This window comes from Meriones unguiculatus, chromosome 4 (genome assembly GCF_030254825.1).
Source record: "Meriones unguiculatus strain TT.TT164.6M chromosome 4, Bangor_MerUng_6.1, whole genome shotgun sequence".
Taxonomy (NCBI): Eukaryota; Metazoa; Chordata; class Mammalia; order Rodentia; family Muridae; genus Meriones; species Meriones unguiculatus.
The window spans coordinates 38,509,339-38,526,178 of record NC_083352.1 but is presented as its reverse complement, the minus strand read 5'-3'; the positions used below and the strand labels follow the sequence as shown (position 1 = coordinate 38,526,178).

The 16,840-nt window shown below is 45.3% G+C and overlaps 1 protein-coding gene and 1 long non-coding RNA gene across 3 annotated transcripts in view; one reads left to right on the top strand and one right to left on the bottom strand.

The window, feature by feature from the left end:
* Stox2 (storkhead box 2) overlaps positions 1-16,840 on the top strand; it is a 218,235-nt gene that overhangs the window by 54,551 nt on the left and 146,844 nt on the right. The window lies entirely within an intron of this gene.
* Positions 6,993-8,927, bottom strand: LOC132653629 (uncharacterized). Its single transcript, XR_009591380.1, has 3 exons — positions 8,622-8,927; positions 8,068-8,239; positions 6,993-7,198 (listed from the first exon to the last, which is right to left on the bottom strand). It is a non-coding gene; the product is annotated as an uncharacterized LOC132653629 (long non-coding RNA).

The window sequence follows — 16,840 nt, the reverse complement described above, 5'->3', positions numbered from 1 at the left end:
CTCAGGATTCGGAGTAAGTCCCAGATTATTTCCATCTGTACATTTCAGAGACCGCATGCAAAAACCAGAAACCCCGGACTTGGACCGCAAAGTGAGTGTATTGAACTCTGGGGTGAATTGCCAGACAGAGGAGACTCGTTTTAAATACAATGCTTCACAAAACTCCGAGTCTTTCTTTCCTTGCTGGCGACAGTGGCACTAACATTTTATTTGTCTGAATTCTGGAAGATCAGGAGGCGTTATTTGTGTGCCTCATGTGGGATGTATCGTTGCCTATAAACTTTTACAGACTGGGCCTTCCCGCTTTCACAGTTCCTGTAAATGTAAAAGTATTTGTAAGTCGCTCTGTAATTTCATTTTTGTTCTTGGTGTGTTTCTGTGCTTGTTTGAGAAATTCGTGGAAAGGTCACTGTGAGAGGCAGTATTTGTACTAATGACTTGGTGTATAACTGTCATGTGTCAGCGTGTCCACTGTCTGTTTAGAATTCGAGAGAAATTTCTTTTGATGAGTCCAACATAAAGGCAACTGTGTGCAGGTTTTTTTGTTTTGTTGTTTTTTTTTTTTTGTCCTGCATTTGATTGTCATTGTAACTTGGGCCAATTCTTTTTGTGTGGTCGTCCTACAGATTAAAGATGACATATAAAATGTAAGACTTTTAGATTGCCTGCCTGTTTATCATGGCTTATATTTGCTCAGAGATATTAGATCTGATTTTATAAATTCACTCTGGAAAAACTAGGTTCCTGGCAGCAGAGGCTGGGATGGGGGAGGGACGAAGGAAAGGGCTTCTTCTTCTTCTTCTTCTTCTTTTTTTTTTTAATAAAAAGTGAATGTATATTTAAAAGTAGTAAATAAAAAGGGCCATTTATCTAAGATGTTTATATAAAATTAGAGTTAAATCCTGTGTGAATGGGACTGTTAGATAAATTATTTGACATCTGGGTGAGAAATGGAAACTTTCTTAGAAAGGAGTTTGCTGTAGAGCCTGGCAAACAAAATTAATGGAACCATTTTAACTTGAAAAGAACAATTAATGGCAGGTTGCAGAAGCTAGCCAGTTAATTGTCACTCGGTGCTTTTCCATCCAACACACACTGGAGATTGTGTATAAACAGGGTGTGCCTTCCTAAAGTGGATGTGAGCGCAGTGTAACGATTTGGAGATTCGTGGCTGCTTTGCCGGCGTTAAGTATGAGATCTTCTGTAGTCTGGCCTGCGCCGGGCTGGGATGTGTTCCTGCAGACAATCCTTCTTCCCTGGGAAGCCCAAGAACCTCAGTGTTTAAGCGTGAAGCGCTCCACCCTGACAGGGCTTCTGGCATCTTAGATTTTACAACCTAATCTCGCGCAGAGGACATGAGCATGTCTCAGCGAGGAGAGGCGGAAATAACAGAATGGATTCCCATGCCTGTGGAACTGTAGGCTCACAGGTAGGCTGAGTCGCACATGTTAGTTTAAGTGTTTGATCCTGAAAAGGAGTTTGATGGTGAATTCAAATCTCTCCTGCGGGAGGCTAGCTTCAGGCCGCCCTTCTGTTCTCTTAATGCACAATGCAGATCTTTCAAGTTCATGGGCTCGTCTTGGGGGAATCCTGCAGATGTATATGGGGCCTCCCTGGACACTTGAGTCCTACTGAATAAATTATTGCTTCAGTGCATTAAATGGACCCTCGTGTCCTAAAAATATTCATGCAAGTTCCACATGGTAACTTTTCCTCGCTGGAAGGGTAACTTGAAGAAAGAGTAGCTTGGAAATCCAAGCTCATTGTTGTAGAAAATGGAATGGCTTCCATGTGCAGCCCTCATTTCGAAACCATTTCAGTGTGGGAAAATCGTCCGTGAAGTTTATCATGAATGTGTTGAAAACACGTTTTAAGGCAGCGTCTATCGAGGCACAGCCGTGTGGTGGGAAAGCGCTGACTAGGCACGGTTGCCTTCTCCTTTTACAGAACACACTCGGGCCAAGCAAGGAAGGAAGGCCTCCAATGACAAGACACGCTGTCGGTTTATCTGGAAGTGGGTGAACGGGGAGCAGACGCTGCCCCTTCCATTCCCTCCTGAGTCCTGTGGGCAGTGACATGTGGTGTTTTTAGCGGTCTGTCGGTGCAGCTTTGACAGGGATCGTCGGCATGTCACACACATCCTACAGTGCTTTGGGGGCAGCTTAGCTGAGGCAGCTGACGGCTCCGGGGGTCCATCTTTGGTCTTTCCTGGAGAGTTTTGCCACAGGGATACAGCTTGTGGAAATACCCTGAGTGTGAACCCTAGGGTCCCCCACAGGCTAGTCGCTGGGTGTCAGTCTTCATCTCAACTGAAGGGCAGCCCAGGGAATCTCCCTGCCAACGCCTTATCTAAAAGCCATCCATAGTGTCCAATACCTGACCCTCCCTGACTAATGGCTTTGCAGCTAGCTGCTATGGATTCTGCTATTCCTAAGAATAATGGAGTACTTTGCAACTGAGGGTTAGGGTGTTTCTTTACTTTAAATTCATCTTTTACTTTTCTAGATGCTGTGACGAAGTCCCTGACCTGAAGCAGTTTAAGGGAGGAAGGGTAGATTTCAGTTAATAGGTCACAGAGAGACAGTACATCACCATGGGGAAGACATGACTGCAGAAGCGTGATGCTGGCCTAGCTGGTCAAATTGCTGCTCATCTCCATTTCACCTTTTTTTATTTAACCCTTGACTCCAGCCTGGGGAGTGGTGCCACCCACGCTCAGGATGCGCCACTTCTCAGTTAAAACCAGCTAGAAATACCGCCATAGGCAAACCCGGAGACGGTGAAAATGAACCATCAGGCTGATATCATCAGTGATTTTCCATGGGAAGGCCTGGAATTGCTTTGTTCTTCTGAGGGAAGAACAGTGTGTGTGTGTGTGTGTGTGTGTGTGTGTGTGGCACAGAGTGTAATTGGAGGAGGCTGTAATTAGAGCTGAACTGAGTGGTCAGAAGGACAGTGAGAACTGCCCATTTCAATGCTAGCCCAGTGCAAGGCACACTCTGCCAAGGCCTCAATACCCCATTAATAATGGCTTCTTTTGGAGTTCTGGCTTGGTGTGCTTTGGTTAAGGTCTACGTATTCAAGGCTTGGTCACCAGCCCCTGGCCTCCTGGGATGTGGTGAAATGCGGTGGAGCAGGGGGGAGGAAGTTAGGTCATTGAGGTGCACCCTTACAAAGGTAACAGGCCCCAGTCACTTCCCTCTTCTTTTCTTTGCTTCCTGGCCGCTATGAGGGGCAACTTTATTACACACCTGGTCCCTGCCATGGTGCTCTGCTTCACTCAGGGCAAGCAAGGACGAAAAACATGAGAGGTAAACCCCGAAACCGTGAGTTCAAAGAAATCGAAATCAGTATTCCTCACAGTTGTTTGCCTCAGGTGTTTTGTCCTAGTGATGAGAAACTGACTAACCTTTGACCTGACTGACCTTTCTCCTTAAGCTAATGCTTAAGCTCTTCACCACACAACCTAAAACCTTAAGCTAATGCTTAAGCTCTTCACCACACAACCTAAAACCTACTTTTGCTCTCACCCTTCTCATTTTTGTTGAAACCTCTAGGCATCAAGCTAGAGCATAACCACTTGTCCTCAAATCATTCTCTCCTGCCTGTGGGCAACCTTGAAATCAGTCAACTCTTTTCTTGGCCCTGTCTTCTCTAGCCTGTCTTCCGCAGTGGTCACTGTTAGCCTCTATTTCTGTTTTGAGGTTCCCTTTCCTTGGCCTCAGGAAAGCCGCACTTTTCTTTCTTGCATCTGTGCTGTTGGCAGTTTGGCTCCTTCCACCCATCTGTGCTTCCCAAATTCAATCCCACTTATTTCCAGATTGTATCCCGTAGATGATAATAACCCAATCTCCTCTTGCTGTATCCGCTCTCCCCCAGAGAGTGCTGTAACTCAACTCTCAACTGTGCATTGACACTGGGAGAAGGGTGATGGGGAGGATAGGAGGACCCCGCCTCCTGCAGGACACCATCTCTGTACAGCCTGAAGGGAGCCCGTTAGGTGGAGCTCCTCAACGGACTGGTGGAGGGTTGCCTAATGCAACACCTGACTCTTCAGCCGCTTTGACCCCCAGTCAAGAAGCTAGGTGTAAGAGTGAGCAGGCATTTCTCCCTCCACGCTAATTACCCTTCACGCTGCCCCTCAGTTTGTGGCAGGTGAACCCGCTCTTGCTGGGCATAGCGCCGGATTTCTTTTCCCCTTCAGTTCCTCACCGAGCCACCCGCCTCTGTCAGCTCTCCCTTCTGTAATTGCTCTCAACCCCGCTCTCAACCCTGCCTCCTGCTCTCCGTTCCCCTCACCACTGCCTGCAGCCAAACCCTCACCACCTCGCTCCCGCCCTGGTTAATATGTATAAATGGGGTATTTACTTATCCAGGGGAGATTTAAAAAAAATTATCCAGGCGGTTCATATTATGGTAGGAAAAAGTTGTTAAATGTAGAAAAACAAAAAGCAAGTAGGAAGGAGGGGGAAGAATGGAAGGGAGGAAGGGCAGGAGGAAGAGAAGGGAAGGGAAAAAAATCAGTTCACAATTCAGATAAGACCCCTTTGATGCTTTTGATAGTTATTCTTCTGTGGTATCTGTATGCCCACATATTCTAATATATATACTCTTAAGAACTATGTCAGTGTCGTCTGTGTTATTTGTACTCTGCTTTTGTGAGATTTTGTTTTTCTACTTCTGTAGATGTTAATTGTTATGACTGTTCGTGGCTGTGCCATGATTTGACCTGAAAGCCATTTCAGAGCATTGTATACAGGGCACCCAGCTAATCGTAAAACTCGTCATTCTTGTTGCTCTTCAAACAAAGAAGAAAACAAATAGAACATCAAAACAGCAAACAAACAAACAAACAAACAAACAACCCGAATGTAGGCAGCTCCCACTTGCCTCCCACTCATGTAGGACTGGTGCTAACCTTTCCCAGTCTTCACAATGCCTTTGCTCATGCAGCTGAAAACCTGTTCTTTGAGGCTACCATTTGGTAATTATGGTGCCTCTACTCCTTCCTGTACTGTCATCATTCAGGAAGGTAGGGGCGTGTTGGGACCATCCTGAACCCTCACAGCTTCTTGCTCTGTGACTCATTCTTCCCTATTCATTCCTGTCCAGTCACTGGGTGCTATTAGTACTGGCATCACCACGTGACCCTAGTGTCTCCCTCCAGTCTGTCCCTGCACCCGGAGCTGGAACAGTGGTGAAAGAGCTGGGCGTGCAGTAGGACAAGTGACTCAGACTCACAGACATTGTCCGGTGGCCATTCAGAGAGCCCGAGACTGGGCAGTGCAGGGCTGCCAAGAGGATGCAGGGTGGTCCGGGAGGGTGGGGGGCAGAGGAGACTAGGGATGCCAGAACTGGAGCCCAGGGAGGTGGTGTGGGGAGGGCGGGGTAGCTCAGATGGTGGTAAAGTGGTTGCCTTGGACCTGAGTTCAGTTCACAGAGCTACGATTAAGAAACGCCGGACGGATGCATGCTTGCAGGCCAAAGCTAAGGAAGGGAGGTGGCCTAGCTACTGGCTGAGCTCTAGGTTCACATGTGTGTGCAATACATATGTAATATATACATACATGTGTATATATGTGTAATTTATATATCTATATGCATATGTATATATAAATAGTGCCTGAGGAATGATACCCAGAGTTGTTACTTGGTCTCCGCTTTCGGAAACACACATGCACATTTATGAACACGCACAGACAAGCATGTATGCAACCCCCCCACACACATACAACACAGTGGAGGTTCCCTGAAAGCAGAAACAGTCTTGTCACTGCTGTCCAAAGGGAGGATGAGACGGCAGGTCTGGAGGGTCAAAGGCCTTAGAAGGAGGCCTCCTCTCCTGCCTTCCCTTGAGACAAGGTCAGCAAGGCAGACCAAATGGCAAGGCCCATTTGACTAGCTTGGCTTTTGTCCCCGGGTGCTCGCAGGTGAAACTGTGATCAATTTCCACATTTCAATGACTATAATATTACCAGCCAAATCTTGAAACTCGGATGTCACTGGGACAATCCCAATTATTATTATTGTTTAAAAATAGACCAATGACTATAGAGCTGCCTTGCGATCCAGAACTTCCTTTTCCTTATCCCAATATTCTTCGCAGCAGGCCTAGTTCATGCTGCCTATAGTGCAAATTCCAATGTATGTGCGTGTGTGCGTTCACGTGCTACGTGTCCATGTATTAAAACTAGTAAAAACACTGCTGTACGCAGCTGTGCGTGTGCTGTATATATATATAGTATATACATATTCCATATATATGTAACAATCTATAATTCTGCAGTTAAATGTTGCTGTCCCTTTAAAACCACATTCCTATCTGCTGACGTCTGTACCCATTTTGGTTGCAGAAAAATAACTCACTCCAGCGTTTGAATAAGGACACAAGGAATTATTCAAGCTTCACAAATAGAATCCCAGTGTTTGAAGCTGTGGGGGACCTTCCATTCAGCCAGACCTAGTCATTATACAGAAAATGACCCAGGGGCCCTCAAAGGTGAAGCAATTTGCCTAAAATGACACAACTAATTAGTGGCATAGGCAAAACTCAAATCCAGAACTTCTGGCTTTCGTTGCGGTGACCTTCCCACCATTCCGTGCAGCCTGCTGGCTAGAAAGAAAAGAAAAGAAGAGAAAAGAAAAAGAAAGAAAGAGAAATAAATAAATAAATTGAGAAGCAGGAGAGGGGGAAAGAGAGAAAAGAGAAAAACAAAAACAAAAAAGAAAAAAATTGGGGGCTTGAGCTGACATCCTGCTTTTATTCTCATAACTACTTCTAGAGCAGGGAAAATCCCAGTGTGCTATAGAAGAAACGTTTAAAAACATATTAGGGTGGTGATGAAAAAAATAAGACCAGGAATATTTGTGATATGCAAATTAGGAAGTATCTCATTATGCAGGAGACGGGGAAACTTGGCAGCCAGAGACACTATTCAGAGTAACTTAAGGAAACTTCAAAGGTGGAATAAAAGAGCGCTCTTTTTGTTTATTTGATAATGTGTGGCTGCCATCAAATTTCTGACGGGGTCTGACACCTTCATAATGAACCTAGAGAAACTGGGGGGACCTGTCAGACACTTGGAAGGAAGAGCAAATGATTTTGTTGCCATCCCAGGCTCCGAAGGTTAGAAGATGGGCCTTTTCTTGACTACCAGGCTTCCTCCTGTACAGACTTGTCCCTGCCATCTTCAGTTGTCTGCAAGGCAATCATATTTGGCAGCCATGTTAATCCCTCCAAGGTGACCTCCTGTTTCAAGAAACCAAACCTTTTCATTTGTTGTTACAGTGTGCTAATCCACCAAGGAAGTCATTCTTTGGGGGGAAAAAATTGAAAGCAAATTTCTGTCCACTACTGCTTCCTTCCCCCAGATCATTCTGAAACTGGAAATGGTGTCTCTTCCAGAGATTTCTGACTTGGGAAACCACACTTGAACCTGGTCAAACTTCAAGCATAAGAGACAGTCAGTAATCCCCCACTCTCTGGTAGAATAGGGCGAACTTTAGACTCAGGAGTCCAAGAACTCCTGGGGAGAAGAGACTGACTCCTGGCCTTGAAGCCCCAGCCTTTCTGGCTATCCTCACCCCAGGCTACTCTCCTTGCCCGTGTGTTTCCTGTCAGCAGAGGAGAAGTTTAAATCTTGCTTTGGTGTTATTGCTAAGAGGCAGATGAAGCATAAAGACAGCATTGTGTCCCTCTCTGCATATGACAGTGCTGGTTTAGAGAACAGTATAGGGGCAGAAAAGAACCCTTCAGAGCAGGGGCTGGGGATGTATCCATTGCTAAGCGCTCTTGACCAGAATTCAGAAAGCTCTGGGTCGGATCCCCCAAATCTGATGGATCTAGGCATAGTGGTACAAGATTAGGACATCCATGGCTACACAGGAGTTAGAGACCAGCTTAGGTTACTGTTGGACCCCGTCTCAACCCTTCCTCTTTCTAAAAACAACACCATAAAAACCACTCAAAGTACCATCTTAAAATGCCATCCCCTAGGGGCAGGGTGTGGCTGAGGTGCATTTTGGGGTTAGGCTCATCTGGCTTTGGATCCAGTAAGTTTTGCTTACTGGCTTGTGATCATGAGCGAGGCGCTTCCTCTTGGTGCCTTAACTTCCTCATCTGTGAAATGGGTCACAGTGAGTCCTTGTGGGCATGTTCTGAAGGTGCCGTAAGCTGAATAGCAGAGCAGAGCTGCTCTGTTTATGACTAAAGAAACATTCATTGATTTTAAGTCAGGACCTGGAAAAGAATTTTCATTAACTTTCAGCACACCATCCCCCCAGAGGGGATTAATGCTAACGTGGGAGAAGGCTGGCTTCCTGTCCCACTGAAAGTTGCTAATGAGGGAGTGAGGTTGGCTCCCCTTCCCCGGTGTGTGGTCTCACCATGGGATGTCACGGCTCCCACTGTGATGCCGGGTACTGTGACATGATGGAGTCAGGGGCCTCCAGACAGAACTGGTGCCAGGACGTTTGTCCATCCCACCTTTCGACTGTAAACTACACGAACTCTTCTCCTGGACAAGTTGTCCAAACTTAGATATTTTCTTAGAGTCTAAAAACTGGACCTACATCACCTACCGCCCTCCAGATAGAAGCAGGGTCCCCGGCTGAGTACGTACAAAGAGCTGTCACTTTGCCCCCCAGGAAGTCCCGATGCCAAATACAGCAGAGACTCTGAGGCGCCCTGAGGGGAGAACTCTGCCGGTGCCTTCCACACCAGGCCCTCCTTGCAGACTTGGCTTCCAGGGCCCTCTCAGGAAACGCCAACTCCAGAATGCAGCACACTGGCCCCAGAGCAGCGACTCAATGTCCACGAAACGGTGTCTCGAAGGAGGTCACCGGTTCTGAGCCTGAAACTCTGCCCGCGTGGAAGGGTCTGAAACGTCTGTGAAGTACTTCCACCCGTGCGCCGTGGAGGACCCGGACGAACGGAGATCGGCAGCGCCGAGAGCCGCACACCCGCCCTGTGCAGAACGCTTGCGTCAGTTCCTGCGCCCTTTGAACAAAAGCACGGCATTTCCCACGGATGTGGCACGGTGGTTGGCTCAGGCCTCTAGACTCTTCAGAACCAGGCTTAAAAGATGAGTGTTCTAAGCCAGGCGTGGCTTGGTTTTAGGTTATTCGGTACCGAGGCGCACACTCATCCGAATAGGCAGGGTCCCTTTAGAGATCTGTCCTAGCCTGCTTCCATCCAGACTGCTCCCCACACCCCCTTGCACTTACTGGGATTTATGGAGCCGGATCCGAGCGTGCAGGGAAATGCTTTTGATAGATGTTCTCGGAAAACCCACCGAACTCTGGCGAAGTTTGTAGAAAAGGTCTGTTTGCTTCCAGCTTCAACTTAGTTTTACATCATACACCTTTCCCCTCCCTTCCCTATCTCTCTCTCCCAACTCCAGCTTTTACCCTCTGTTATCTTTTTTAGTTGGTATACACTTATTATTATTGTTGTTGTTGTTATTATTAGCTTTTTTTGAGACAAGGTTTTTTTTCTGTGTAGCCTTGGCCATCCTGGACTCCCTTTGTAGACCAGGCTGGCCTCGAACTCACAGAAATCCTCCTGCCTCTGCCTCTCACAATGCTTGGATTACAGGTGTGTGCCACCACGTCTGGTTTACACTTTTTTAAAATGACATGGTTACTTTATTTTTTAAAATGCTGTTGCCTGGAGTTTTGAATTTTTTCAAAATTTTCAAAACGACGAGTTGTGGAATATGGAGGAACATATGTTCCTTACTGCTGGATTTTAAGTCTCCAACGTGTCTTGTTACTCCCCAGAAGGGGTAGAACAGTGTTTTGGAAACAGACTCGACCCCTTGATGGCTGCCTTCCCTCCCTAACTGCATAGGAGGTCTGCAGATCCCTCTTTGGAGAATGCTGCTGCAGGATCCAACTGCAGCCTGACTACCTGCCTTCCTCTAGTCATCCCCCCAGCTCTCTGTCTCCTGGGGCGCTCATGAACCGTTCCAGAAAAACTCTTGTTTTGTAACACACCGAAGTCACTTCGCATTTTCCCGCTCTGTGTCTCTTCTCCTGACGGGCTTCTTTCCTAGCACACCTAGAATGTTTCTCTAAGATTCTGCAGCTGTGTAAGAGGGTGTGTTCTCGAGGTGCCAGTGCCTCTGGGAAGACTGCCATGACTGCCACAACCCTGAAGCTTGCAGCAGCCTACAGCTGGTAACGGTACCACAGTTGCAGAAACCTCCAAAGAGTCTTTAGACATAACATTGTAACTGTGTTATACCTGTTTGTCTTGGTGATTTTTTTTATCATGTATATACATCTTTGTTATTTAAAGTTAAAACCTGTGTGTGTGGCCCCTGCCTGCCCCCATGTGTTTAATTCCTAGTAGAGCTTCACACACCATGGAAACATGACTGAAGGAAGAGGAAGGGGACACTTTACATCTCATTTTGAAGAGTGACTGTTATCTCTATCCCTGGGTACTAGCTTTGAAACGTGGCTGGGGTGGGCAGGGTCATGGGTTTACCTACCTTTTGGTCCTCCAAGTGGACAGAGGCTATCAAAGCTGGATGAACAATTGCTGTAGGAATTGCACCAAACAAACACATTCAGCACACGGAGGGCACCAGGTCCTGTGAACAAAGAGGCCTTCTTATCTTCACTAAATGAACTTACAGCCTGTTTGGAGAGATAAATATTACAATACAGTTTAATAAAAGGCCATGCTAGCAGTGTCCAAAGGCATTGTGAGAATCCAGAAACGAGGCTGGTTAATTTAAGTGTGGAGGGCTGCAGGAAGGCTGATAGAAAGAATCAAAGGGATGCAAAGAAAGGCTCCCCAAGAGGAGAGAGTGATTTGGGGGCAAAGAACGAGATGAAAGTTGGAGTTTGGAAGTGGGAGAGGGAGGAAAAGAGGTTGTAAGCAGAAGAAAGAAGCCACATGTTTGTGAGAAAAGTGAAGTAGAGGCCAGAAGGCAAGACAGACTTCTTAGGGAAGCAGGGCAGAGACAAGGGAGGGTTTTCTATGGTGGACAGGGCTTTTGCTACTGAGCCATTCTCGGGCCATTAAAGTTCAGGCCAGTGAAGGATGCTATGCAGTTTATGTTTTAGGAAAAAGGGAAGAGGGAGCGGACTACTGATGAGTGACATGAATTGTTGCCTGAGATTGTCTTGGCTCCTCCGATCCTGCTGTTCCCAGCAGACCCAGGTACATGTAGAGCAGTGGTTCTCAACCTTCCCACTGCTGCGACCCTTCAAAACAGTTCCTACTGGTGTGGTGACCCCCAACCGTGAAATTACTTTGGCTGCTACTTCATAACTGTGATTTTGCTACTGTTATAAATCGCAGTGTAACTGTCTGATATGCAGGATGTCTGATATGTGACCCCTGTGAGAGGGTTGTTAGAACCCCCAAAGGGTAGTGACCCACATGTTGACAACCACTGATGTCCAGGAAACAACCAGGTGCTGGGAGACAGGTGTTGGCCACTGGTTTTCCATGTTGATTTAGTTCTTTTTTTCTTTTTTTTTTCCTTTCTTTTTTTTTTTTTTTTTTTTTTTTTTTTTGATTAAAGAGACAATGATTGGTGCCTTTAGTTTTTCTCATCCTTGCATGGCCACAGTATCATGTGAGTTCGGGCAACAGAGGCTGGAGAAAGAGACCGCAGGAAAAATCAGCAAGCTGGCCCATAGGCAACTAAGGTTTGTAGGCAGCTGATGTTTTTGAAATCAGCCAGCAGGGCCTGTAGGCATCATATTTTCAGCAGCAAAGAAGGAATGCTTTCCACCCTGAACCTACCCCCACACCCTGTTTCCCCATGTGATGATGGGGGGGCACTTCAGCCTTCCCAGCTCCAGGGTGTCTGGCTTAAGACCATTTGCTTTCGTGAGGCATTTTGACTGATTTATGAAGAGGAGGAAGATGGCGGAGAAGGCAGGTGTAGACTGGGCTATCTTCACCTCATTAGATCAGGATTATTGTGCAAGGGCCACAGGCTCAGGTCCTGAAGGGTTTGAATTATTTGATGTCATTGTTTTTTTCCTAATTGCTCTCCAGCTTCAAGCTGAAAATCTTTTTATTAGTGTTTCTGAAGCTAACAATTTTTTTTGAATTATTTGATGTCATTGTTTTTCCTCTAATTGCTCTCCAGCTTCAAGTTGAAAATCTTTTTATTAGGGTTGCTGAAACTAACAGTTTTTATTTTTGAAACATTCAGATGTTTTCTAAACATAAAGGCTACTGGATTTAAAAAAAAAAATCTGTGTACTTTATTCACATTATAGCCTCCTTAACTGATAAAAATAGTTAAGAGTTGACAGTTCTCACTGTGTTCCAGAAATTGTCCTACATGCTAGGACAATTCAACTGATTTTCCTAGTTACCCACCCAAGTAGGTCATGTTATTATTATCACTGTAGTTTAGGCAGGAGGAAGAACTATAAATGTAAATATAAACACACACACATCCTATGAAAAATGCTTGCAAAACACAAAAGTGTTTACCAGAAGTGTCTTAGATATCAGGTTTGGAAATATGTACATATACCAATGAGGTGTCTTAGAAATAGGACCCAAATATAAACCCATGTTTTATATGCATCATATAATATGATTTTGTTTCATATTCTTAAAAAAAAGCACCTGTGTTTGGTCGCGTGCAGTCAGGTATGGAATTTTCTACTTCTCGCGTAAACACTCAAACTTTTGGTTTTTAGGTGGTTTTGCATTTCCGGTTTTCAGATTGGCATGAAAACCTGGGAAGCCTGGGTTTGCCGTCCGGGCGCATAGACTGTGCACACCGACACCCTTTTGCATCCGTATCTTTACATTTCCTGCGAGCATCATGTTATACCCCAGTGCATTTTCACTAAGCTCAGTCTGCTCCTTTCTGAAAACCTGGTAACTGAGAAGTTTCGAGGTGTGCATGGACTTGAACGAGTTACCTATATTTCTTGCCTGTTCCTCATGTATAAAATGACTTTAGATTTAAAGTTCCTGATGTTGTAGAAGCAGTGAGAGAGAGAGAGGGGAGGAAGAGAGGGGGGAAGAAGAGAGGGAGAGAGAAAGAGCACGAGAGAGAAGGAGACAGTGAGAGAGACAGAGTATCTTGGTGGACTTGTGGGAAAGATGAGTAATCAAGGCTTAAAGAAAGGTCCTGACACTGCAAGAGCAAGGCCTGAGGGTCTCCCAAAAAACATATCCTTCAGGGCTGGAGTGATGGCTCAGCCAGTAAACACCTTGCTGCCCAATCATGAGGACAGGAGTTCAGATCTGCAGCATTGTGTAAATAAATGCCAGGTGGGTGCCGCCAACTGCCTGTAATCTCAGGGCACAGAAGGCAGAGATAGGATCCCCAGGGTAAACTGCCTAGCGGATTAGGCAGTCTCTGGCTTTACAGGGAGATCCCATCTCGATATATAAGATGAGGAGGGAAGCATCATCAAGAGAGACACCCAATACCAACTTCAGGCATTGAGGTGCATGTGAACACATATGTAAATGCACCCACACACATGTGCACCCACATATGTGTGAACATATAACAAAAACATACACACACGCACAAAATAAAATAAATACATACTTCAAACAAACACTGGCTTGGAGAGATCATCATCGTAGCATTTTCTGCCTTTCTTTCTGTCATGTCATTTTCGCAGAATCATTTCTTTTCTAGATTCCAAAGTGCCAACATTTGGAAATTGTCATTGTTTCCTATTAGCACAAGTGTAGTCAGCACTCACAGAAGAAACAAAGGTTAAAAGGAGTCTGCATTTTAAAAATGGGGTCTGGGGAGATTCTATCAGTAAAGTGTCTCCTGTGTAACCTTGGGGGCACCCATGTAAAAGCTGGGCATGGAGGGCATGACCTCAGCACTAGGGGGGACGCAGGACGAGCCAATTCCTGCAGCTCATTGGCCAGCTAGCCTAGCCAATCAGTGAGCTCCGATGAGAGACCCTGCCTAAAAGAAGATAATGTCGAGGGACTGAGAGATGACTCAGCAGATAAGACCACCTGCTGCTCTTTCAGAGGATGAGAATTTCCAGCATCATCTTCTGACCTCTGAGGGCACCTGCATTGATGTGCATATGCACAAACAGACAGACAGACACACACACCCATACACACACAGACACATAAACACATATACACAGAGATACATACGTACACACACACACACACACACACATATACATAACACACACACTTTTACATATTACCATACACACACATCCACACGTGCAGACACACAGACTCCCACACACAGACCCTCAGACACACACACAGAGACACAGACATACACAGACACAGATACATACCCATATGCACATAGACACAGAGACACATATACACACATGCCTATACACATGCATACACACCCCTATCCATACACACTTATACATATACCCACCTACATACACCCATACACACACACACACACTCACAGACCCACACTCCCAGACACACAGACCTCCCACAGACACAAACACACACACACACACACAGATATACACATATATCTATCCACACACACGAGTTTACATTGTTAGTTTTGTTTGTGAATGCAGTGCAAAACCTTGACTGTAACTTTGGGTTAGCAGTCTGCATTGTGCTCTAGGACAGTATTGCTATAATACAGGAAAAGTCTATGTGTGTTACATGTAGCTAGTACTTGAGGATGCCAGAGGTACTGGATCCACTGGAGCTTGAGTTACAGGTGGTTGTGAGGCAGTTGCTGTGGGTCTTGAACTGAGCTCTGGTCCTCTGGAGGAGCAGCAAGTGCTCCTAACCTCCGAGCCATCTCCCTAGCTCAGGAGTCCTGACTTCTGGGGCAGAATTCTATTCCCCTTCTAACTGAAAAATCTAACATACTTTTTTTTTTAATAAATCTGTTATTGCAGCACACTATTGCATAGAAAAGACACAGGAGTCTAATATGCAATTTTTTTTTGAAAAAGCATGAAAACATCATATGGCATTCTGTATATCTTCTTCAAGATCTCCTTTGCGTTTCTATTGCTAAGTTTAAATTGGCTTTTCTTTAATATTTGTCTAAAGTCTAGAAATAGAGTAAGATTCAGGCAGATGTAAGGCAGTTCGTCACCTTGGCCTTCTGGTTGTTAATAATAGCATTTTGTGCAGTCGCATTGGCAGTTTTGTGAGGACAGGAGAATAGAGACCAGTTTAAGTTAACAGATTTTTACTTGAGAAAGAAGTAGGTTCCAGGCACAGGCTATAATCGCAATACTCTAGGAGGATCAAAAGTTCAGGGCTAGCCTGGGCTACATAGAGAATTCTAAACAAGCACACAGCATAGTGAGACACTGATTCAAAAACAAAACAAAACAAAACAAAAAACAAGGAGAGAAAGAAAGAAAACAAACAAAAGGGCCTCTCCCCAACAAAACAAAAAACAAGAAGGGGAGGAGGGGGAGAAGGAGGAGGAGGAAAAAGATGAAGGAGGAGAACCCAAAACTTTCCACATGATTCTGAGTCCTCCTTGTCAGGCAATTTACTGATTTTGCTGTCTGCCAGGCTCAGGCTATTTCTGTAACTTTAAGCAACCAGATAAGCCTCGATTGTGCACTGTTTGCTTCCTGGTCCTGTAGGAGATAGCCTGCTTTAATACACGTGACAGAAGCAGTCAAGCACAGTGCGCTATCCTAAGACGCAGCTTTGTCACTCAGAGGGAAGAGGGAGAACGCAAATCCCTACTCATTGGTTCTGACAAGCGTTGTCAGACGGGGCTAGATACTGTAAAGGAAAGCTACTGAGGGGCCCACTTCTGTGTCAGCACCGAACAGGTTATAGCTATAAGCAAGAGAAAGAGGAAGTGACATACAGAAACAACCTGATTGGCCACAGTGAGCATTCACCTTATATGGACATGGCCTGATCTGCAGCAGCCAGGACTGGGAAAAGCTTGGTGCCTGTGATTGGCTGAAACTTAGTTGCTTGGTTACAGGGGTACACTCTTAGGTTAGGCATTATACTTCATAAATGTAGGGAGGCTGCTTTGGGACAAGCTGTATTACTTGAGTACAGTTATAGGTATCAAATTTATTTGCTTAATAATTGCAAGTTAAACTTCTTTCATGCTGCTGATTTGATAGATTCCAACTCTGCACATAGAGCATATAAAATATTAGGTGGTAGAAGAGAGATAGCTGGGAACATAGGTCTAACTATAATAAATGAAATGAGTACTGACTCCGATCTTGTCATTTAACATGACTAGAAAAGTTTTCTCCTTACATTCCGGCATCCATTAGAGGAAAGAAAAAAAAAGCTTCTCTTTGTTTATATTTTTTAAACCCCACAGACAGGCTCTAGTTTACCTGTCGAAGAATCGGTGGCTAGGCTTTTGTTGACTGTTTCAGGTCGAGAAGGGAGGTAAAGCGGCCCCATAGTTTTCAGAGTAGATGAAAGTATGTGTGGGTTTGCTGCCTAGCAGTTGTATACACAACGGCTGGAGCGTTTGGGAGGTCATCTTTCCCAAAAATCTCCACTCTCATTTGCTGACAGAATCTAGGAAGTTTCTCTACAGCTCTAACCTGGACACTTTGAGGTTCCCACCCCACCCCCAACATTTCTCGAGGTATTTGACAGCAGGGTTGAACAGGTATCATTAAAATATGAAAACAACCCCAATTCGTTGCATATTATGTGTATGGAATTGGAACGGATAAGAACAACAATAAAAAGTGTTGCAAGAAGGTAGATGAAAAGGTTGAGCTTATAAAGCCAGGAGCCTGGAGCAAAAAGGCCAGAGCAGAGAAGGGATGGGTTAGCCGTCTCTTGGCCAGAGCTCTTTGGGGAGACAGTGCCAGATGAGCTGTTAGTGCATGTTAAGTCTCATTTGTTCTTGGCCAC